We start from the raw sequence: 8,619 nt of genomic DNA, 5'->3' as shown, positions 1-8,619 counted from the left end.
AATGCTCCGCACTGCCAGCTCACAGTGCATTGCGCCTTCAGCTGTTTGCACCGCACGTGTCGCTATTCAAGGTGAACATTATGTCATCGAGTTTTTCGTGCTGCCGTCATGCTCCCACGACGTTATTCTCGGATGGGACTTCCTTTCACGTCATCGCGCCGTCATAGACTGCTCCCGTGCAGAAGTGGCCCTTACGCCATTGCAAACCTCTCTTTCGGTGGATAATCATCCCGACGCTCACAAACTGGTGGTTGCTGCGGACACAGATATTGCCCCTGAAACGTCGACCCTTGTGCCTCTGTCCTGTACGGCCGCCCCTGACGGAACTGTTCTGTTTGCCCCATCAGAGGTACTTCTCCGCCGTCGCGGCCTACGACTGCCGTTTGCTGTACTTACGGTTGAAACGGGTGCTACTACTATGTTAGTTTCCAACTGGCTCCCATCCTCCGTTACATTACTTCGTGGAGAATCTTTGGGTCACATTCAAGGTGCCGATCTCCTGCGCTCCCTCGAGTTTGCACAGGACCAACCCCATCTTGAACTGAATGCCATGACATCACCTGTGCCCAAACCTTCAGGTCCAGACAGTTTCGACCCTTCTATTGCTGCCGATCTACCGTCAACACAACGCAGCGAACTTCTGGCCCTTCTTCGAGACTTCCGCTCCTCCTTCGATTGCGCTCAACCATCTTTAGGTCGTACAACAAGCGTCACACACCACATTGACACCGGTTCCCATGCGCCCTTACGCCAACGACCATATCGAGTTTCAGCGGCAGAACGGCGTATTATCAACGAACAAGTGGATGATATGCTTACGCGTGGTGTCATTCAGCCATCCCAGAGCCCCTGGTCCTCTCCTGTTGTACTTGTGCGCAAAAAGGATGGCTCTATCAGATTCTGTGTTGACTACCGCCGCCTCAATAAGATAACTCGGAAGGATGTATACCCGTTGCCCCGCATCGATGATGCTCTCGATTGTTTGCAAGGGGCAGAATATTTCTCGTCACTGGATTTGCGCTCGGGTTACTGGCAGGTTCCAATGGCCGACCCTGACCGACCTAAGACGGCTTTTGTCACCACTGACGGACTGTATGAGTTTAACGTGATGCCGTTCGGATTGTGCAACGCCCCAGCTACTTTCGAACGGATGATGGATAACATCCTTCGTGGCTACAAGTGGAATACCTGCCTCTGCTACCTTGACGACATCGTCATTTTTTCTCGCGATTTTCCAACTCACCTTGTTCGTCTTCGTGCGATTCTCACGTGCCTCACCTCTGCTGGCCTTCAACTTAACATAAAGAAGTGCCACTTTGCTGCACGCCAGCTGACGATACTAGGCCACGTCGTCTGCAAGGAGGGAGTTCTTCCGGACCCCGCGAAGCTCCGTGCCGTAGCCGAATATCCCAAGCCCAATTCCTTGAAAACACTTAGAAGTTTCATTGGGCTGTGCTCGTATTTTCGTCGATTTGTGCGCGACTTTGCTACCATCATCGCGCCTCTTACCAACCTTCTGACCGCCTCTAACGGCCTGTCTGCTTGGTCAACAGAATGCGACGAATCTTTTCGAACGCTACGGCGCTTACTAACATCGCCACCAATACTCCGTCACTTTGACCCTAATGCGCCTACGGAGATCCATACTGACGCCAGTGGTGTTGGCCTTGGTGCGGTATTGGCTCAAAAAACACCAGGATACCAAGAATACGTCGTTGCCTACGCGAGTCGCACGCTCAAGAAAGCCGAGTGTAACTATTCTGTCACTGAGAAAGAGTGCCTCGCTATAATTTGGGCTTTCGCTAAGTTTCGTCCGTACCTTTATGGCCGCCCTTTCGACGTCGTCACGGACCATCATGCTCTATGCTGGCTCTCGTCGCTGAAAAATCCCTCGGGACGCCTCGGTCGTTGGGCGCTTCGCCTGCAAGATTACGACATCCGTGTTGTGTACCGATCCGGCCGCAAACACTCGGACGCTGATGCACTGTCCCGCTCGCCGCTAGCGTCTGACACGGCTTCTCCGTCAGCCTCTTCGGCTCCCTTGTCGCCTATTGACTTTGCAGACATGTCGTCGGAGCAACGCAAGGATGCGTGGATTTGTCAACTCCTTGACTTTCTCACTGACACATCCACTTATCCCGCCTCAAGAACTCTGCGTCGGCAAGCCGCCCATTTCACTATTCGCGACGATCTCCTTTATCGCCGGAATTACGCGTCTGATGGCCGGAGGTGGCTTCTAGTGGTACCTCGCCACATGCGCACGGACATATGCGCTGCTTTCCACGCTGACCCACAAATCGCTCACGCCGGCGTTCTCAAGACCTACAATCGCTTGCGGCAGCGATTCTACTGGCGCGGAATGTATGCATTTGTGTGCAAGTACATACGTGCTTGCACTGCCTGTCAGCGGCGCAAGACTCCACCTCAACGCCCGGCCGGTACACTTCAGCCTCTCCCTTGCCCGGCCCGTCCATTCGACCGCGTCGGTATCGACTTATACGGCCCGCTTCCCTCGACCACCTCTGGGAATAGGTGGGTAATTGTCGGCGTGGACCACCTCACGCGTTACGCCGAGACTGCAGCTTTGCCTACAGCCACAGCAAGAGACGTTGCGTTTTTCATCTTACGCAACTTCGTACTGCGCCACGGTGCTCCCCGTGAGCTTTTAAGCGACAGGGGACGTGTTTTCCTGTCAGATGCTATTGAAGCCTTGCTCGTGCAGTGTAACATCGTTCATCGCATGACAAGTGCATATCATCCGCAAACTAATGGCCTCACTGAGCGATTTAATCGCACTCTGGGGGATATGCTGACGATGTACACGGCGTCAGACCAGACAAATTGGGACACCGTCCTTCCATTCATCACATATGCGTACAACACTGCTACGCACGCGACTACAGGATTCTCGCCGTTCTTCCTCTTGTACGGACGTGAGCCATCATGCACGCTGGACACTATGCTTCCCTACACACCTGACTCATCTGAGTACGCTGCAATTTCTGATGTCGCCAAGTACGCCGAAGATTGTCGACAGTTGGCCCGTTCATTGACAACCGAGGACCAAGGTCACCAGAAGCTCAGGCACGACACCGACCGATCTCTCACTACTTTCGCGACCGGTGCCCTAGTTTGGCTTTGGATTCCTCCGAGTACGCCTGGCCTTTCGTCTAAATTATTGGCCCGCTATCATGGGCCCTACCGCATCCGCGCTCGGACATCTCCAGTCAATTATGACGTTGAGCCTTTGACACCGTCTCAAGACTTACGTCGTCGTGGTCGAGAAATCGTTCACGTGAGTCGCCTGAAGCCCTATTATGACCCCTCTATACTGACAACGCCTTAAGTCGCCAGGATGGCTACGCTACTTCCCGGGGGCCAATGTAATGAAGAAGACAAGACGACGACGAAGCAGTCAGCAAGCAAGCCACAGTGTCAGTGCTAACCACGCGCCCCGAGCTTGCGCTTGCCCGGATTTTGGCTGCTGGTCGCCTCGCCGCTTCTTGACGTTCGCCTGACGTTTCTCGCATTCCTTGACGTTTACACGTGAATAAATCGCTTTGCACTTTGAAAAAAATACATTTTCATCCTCAAGAGTATACTTAGCTCACACATAATGCATTGATATCATTCACAGCATGTTCATGTCATCACACAGTTTGCTTTAGTGAAAGCTAGGCCAGCTAACCTACCCTCATTGTTCATACTGTTTTGTTTGGTGCTGAACAGAACAGTTGTGTAAGCAGAATTCGCATGCAGGTGACTGAAGATACAGTATTGAACAAGACAACAAACATGTGCTTGCACAATTTACAATAAGGTAGCACATTTTCCCTCTATAAAAAGTTTGATGCCTGCATACAACGCTCTTGAACAATACGATGTCTGTTAGAAAAGTATCCGACCTTTGGCTGAAGAAAAAAAAACTGCCATAACTGGAGCGTTAGAAACCTAATCACCCTCAAAGTATCCTCTTTGGGACTCCACACATTTCTCCCAGCGGTGCTGCCATTGTGAAGCATTCCAAGAAGGCCTCTTTCGGAATGGCGTTTAGCTCAGCTGTCGTTGCAGCCATAATGTCCTCTCTTGTCTGAAATGGCGGCTTGACTTTGGGAAACAGCCAGAGGTCGCAGGGGGCCATATCAGGAGAGTAAAGAGCATGTTGAACTACAGTAGTCTGGTTTTTCGCCAAAAAGTCTAAATCAAGTGCGAGGTATGTGCAGGAGCATTGTCGTGATGGATGCGCCAATTTCCTGTTGGCCACAACTTCGGTCTCTTGCGTCGCACAGCATCACGTAGGCGATGGAGGACATCCCTGTACTCTTTGGTGATTGTTTGACCCTGTGGTGCATACTCGTGGTGTACCACACCGCGGGAGTCAAAGAAAGCAGTCAGCATCACTTTGACATTGATGCGCACTTGGCGGGCCTTCTTTGGTGTTGGTGACGGAGAATGCTTGGTGACGTAGATGCCATACATCCAAGACTCGTCACCAGTGATTATAGTGTTCATGAAGTTGGGGTCACTGTTTGTGGAATACAGCATGTCCTGTGAAACTTCAACACGAAGTGGCTTTTGCTCCACCGTGAGCAGCTTCGGCACGAATTTCGCCACAACTCTCTTCATGGCCAAATCTTCGGTCATAATGGAATATGTAGAATAAGTGCTGATGCCCGCCACTTCCGCAATTTCTCGGATAGCCACACGACTATCCCGCATCACCACCGCGTTCACACAGGCAACGACCAGGCCTTGCCGATGCGTTCCGTCAGACCCGGGTCTTCTTCTGGGTGAGACTTTCGCGCCATCTATTAGCGGTACGAGAAAGCAACTGCCCTCCCGCCCTTCCTCGCAAGAGTCGCCTTCACCCCCTCGCCTTCGGCTGAAGAATGAAAGAACCGCCGCTCACTTACTGAACGACGGCTCCCTCGCTCTTCAAACGAGCGGCTCAAAAGATCCGGCTCGCTCCTGAGCGCTCAGGAGCCAGCCGCTCTTTTCGCCATGGCTCCCTCGCTCTTAAAAAGATCCGGCTCGCTCCTGAGCGCTCAGGAGCGCGCCGCTCTTTTCGCCTCGGCTCCCTCGCTCTTCAAAAGAGCCGGCTCGCTCCTGAGCGCTCAGGAGCGGGCCGCTCTTTTGAAGACCGAGGGAGCCATGGTTCAGTAAGTGAGCGGCGGTTCTTTCGGAGTGAGGAAGCCGATTCGTTCTCCTTGAATGAGCCGTGCCGAACCGTTCAGAGCTGGGTCTTCTGCTGGATTTCGATGTTTTATTGCGATAGCAATTATATGGGCACTCAAAAGCAGATTTCTGCCGTCGGCGTCGCAGTCGTCGTCGTCTTCGCCGTCGCCGTGAGGTTCCGTATGACGTCAATGGAGATGAAATCGTCGCCGCGCGCCGAACGCTGTATGTACGAGTGAAAGGGCGCGAGGGACGCGCGCTTTCACAGGGAGTGAACGCACGGCGGAGAACAAACGCGCGTTCTGCGCTGTGCTCCCTTAAGGGCTGCAGAAGTAGGCGTCTCTTTCCTCCTCTACAATCACCATATATGTAGAGTAAACGTACCTTGAAGATAGCGCCAACCTTTCCCTTTCCCTCAAGAACCACTTACCCTTCTTCCGACCCGCGAAAGGCCGTGGGGGAGGGGGGGGGAGGGAAGGGAGGCGACGTTTAGCTGCGGCAACAAGTGCCTATTTATATCAGAGGCTCCGGCAACAGTAACCAACGCCGCATGCGTTTTGAGCGAACGCGGGCAAAACGCCGACGGCGTCGACAACAGTTCTGCGTGTTGCCGGTGCTGCTGCAAGTCCAAGTTTATACAGCTGATAAAGCTGCTATCATTACTCCGTATATCTCTCTTCAAATTTGCTATCGCAATTGATGCTTCGCCTTCCAGGTGAAACTGCGACAACTTTTTTCGATTTCTGACCGACAAATGGTGGCCAGTGTGGGCCGACTCGCGCTACTGGTACTCGCTCGCAGTGTCTTGTGTGCGCAGCACTCCCCTTGGTTTTTTGCGCGTCTTATCGTGTGGCACCCGATGCCACCGAGGGGAGAAGTAAAGAAGTCTTAATTGGCAAAGGATGGTACCGTTCGTTGCCTGCTGCTGTTCGAACGATGTCGCACGACTCTCACCGATCGCACATCGTGCGCTGGTCCAATAACACTTCGAAGATGGTCTTCCGTGTCTTTAAAGGGCCCTTAAACCACCTCAGATATTTTTTGAACATTTCAAGTAAACGCGCATCGCGTTCAGAATGTCGTCACGATCACCGATGCCAAACGCTGCAGCGCTACGCGCTGCGGGAGTGCCACAAAAAAAAAAAAACGCCTTTCTCCTCCCCTCGCCTTTCCGGTATCCCCAGCGGTCGTCACGATGTCAGCAGGGGGAATCTGGTGATGTCAACTGCGGAAACGATGTCTATTGGTTGAACAAGAACTTACGACTTCCGGTTAGTCTTCTAGCAGGTACGCGCGCTTTCTGCTCTTCCTCGTCGTGTTGCTCGTTTGTGCGCCCTTGCGAATCGGTAATTACAGCCCGCAACGCAAGTGCCAAATCGCTCGCGTTCCAACACAGTCATGCTTAGCGGTCTGATTAGCTGCGCGAACAGAATGCCACAGTGTTGGCCTTTCCAGACGTGCGCGCAACACAGGGTCTATAGCGATACACTTCGCATAACACGGACTGGCACCGCAGCAACAGCGGGTAGCCGAGAAGCGCTGAGTCACGTTACCGGCACGGTAACTCATCGCACGCAGTTTGCCATTCGCGGGCCGCCGTTCAACAGCGGTTCTTGCTCGCGAACGGCGAGATTTCCTTGCCTTACGTAGAGAGGATGAGACCGGGACTCATTTGTGCGGCAGATTCACCGCCGCTGATCGCTCGACGGCACCGATATCGTCGCTAGGCCTTTTCTGGTTCCCTTCAAAGCTAAAACGGACGGCGCTTTGAAATGAAATACGGACGCTCACAAGCCGCAATATTTTCTTATTGTTGTTGTCGCTCTTCGCAATACTTGTACACAAAGAAGAAAAATACGCTGATATTAGCGTCGCCGTCGGCTGCGATGCGAGCACAGCCGAGCCCGTCGTCTTCCGGCTGCAGCTGATGTTTTCGTTGCCGGTGGCGGAGGCGCGCAGGTTCGCGGTCGTCGATTGGGCCATTCATGGTGCAGCGGGTGTGGCGCCGGCCGAACTGCCGTCTACTTTGGACACCTCTCGCGGGGCAGACGCTCTACGGCACTGGCGGACGGTTCGCCGTCGGTATATGTGCCGCTAGCGTGGACTAGACCGGAAGTATGCAGTGTTTTGAGAAGCGCGTTGGCGATGACGTTTGTCACGTGACCTTTCGAGAAGCACTCGGCGAGGCGGGGAGATCAGCCGATTTCGAGAGTAGCGAAGGAAAGAGCGAAACGAGCGAGGGCCGTTTTTCGGTTATCAAACGCGTGTAACTCCGCTATTACGGCACCATTTCGAAAAATTCTCACGGCGAAAATACCAATAACACGGTTATTAAATTATGCATATATCGTGTTTCTTCAAAGCCACATAACTATAGAATATGCATAACACAGGTTACACATTTAAGTGAACCGGTGAGCCGTTAAAATGAACCGGTCATTTCAGTGAGCAGAGCCGTTCCGAGCCGCTCTCTGAAGTGAGCCGTTTTGCCCATCTCTACACCCGACGCACCAGTGTGCAATCCGCGGGCCTCTCGGCCTTGGAGCCTGGATGCCTTAGCGTTGATCACTCCGGCTTGCTGCCGTAGATTCAGCAATACATTCGGGAAGAAGTAGCTCGCCAGTTATCTCTTGTGGCGTGTGTTGCTGAGCCTGCTTCCACGCTAGAACCGTCGCTCCGTCGTGTGATCCAAGCACAAGTTTCTGAGGCGCTCCCACCTCCCACTCCACCGCCGCCTGTGACTGCGCCTCTGACTTACGCTGCCGCTCTCAACCGACCTCCTCCGCGACCGATGCCTACTACCTCCAGACCCGCCGCTAGTTTCTACTCGTCGCCACGTCCCGTACGCCCGGTTCACGTGCCCTTATCGCCTTCCGGACCTTCTCTTAACCCTAGGCGTACTCCGGACAACCGCCCTATCTGTTTCGCATGTGGTATTCCGGAACATGTTGCGCGTTTCTGTCGCCGCCGTGGACTTTATTTTCGTCGTGACGCACCGAACCTCGGCTACCTTCCCCAAGAGCCTTCGCATTGTTCTATCCCTGATCCCTCGGACTCGTATTCTCGTCGCGCCGCCTTCAACTCTCGTCGGCCTCCTTCCCCTCGCCGCCGTTCCCTTTCGCCCATGCTTCGCCGTTCCAGCTCTGGTCAGGATGAAAACTGACAGCCCCTGTTCCCGAGGCAAGAACTGCGCCATCGTCGAAATTTTCAAGGCCTCATCTTCAGCCTCCTAACGATATCGCAGTATTTGTGGAAAGCGTCGCGACAACGGCTCTTGTCGATACGGGGGCTGCCGTTTCTGTCATAAGTGAAGACCTCTGCAGCAAACTCAAGAAAGTGACGATTCCTGTACCAGAGTGGGTGGGGAGGGGTTCCTCAGGACAAAATAAGGTTATTTCCTCCTCCTCCTCCTGTACCAGATATTTCCCTACGCACGGCAAGCTC

Source organism: Dermacentor silvarum, chromosome 4, assembly GCF_013339745.2.
Source record: "Dermacentor silvarum isolate Dsil-2018 chromosome 4, BIME_Dsil_1.4, whole genome shotgun sequence".
NCBI lineage: Eukaryota > Metazoa > Arthropoda > Arachnida > Ixodida > Ixodidae > Dermacentor > Dermacentor silvarum.
Note: the sequence above shows the minus strand (reverse complement) of the source record.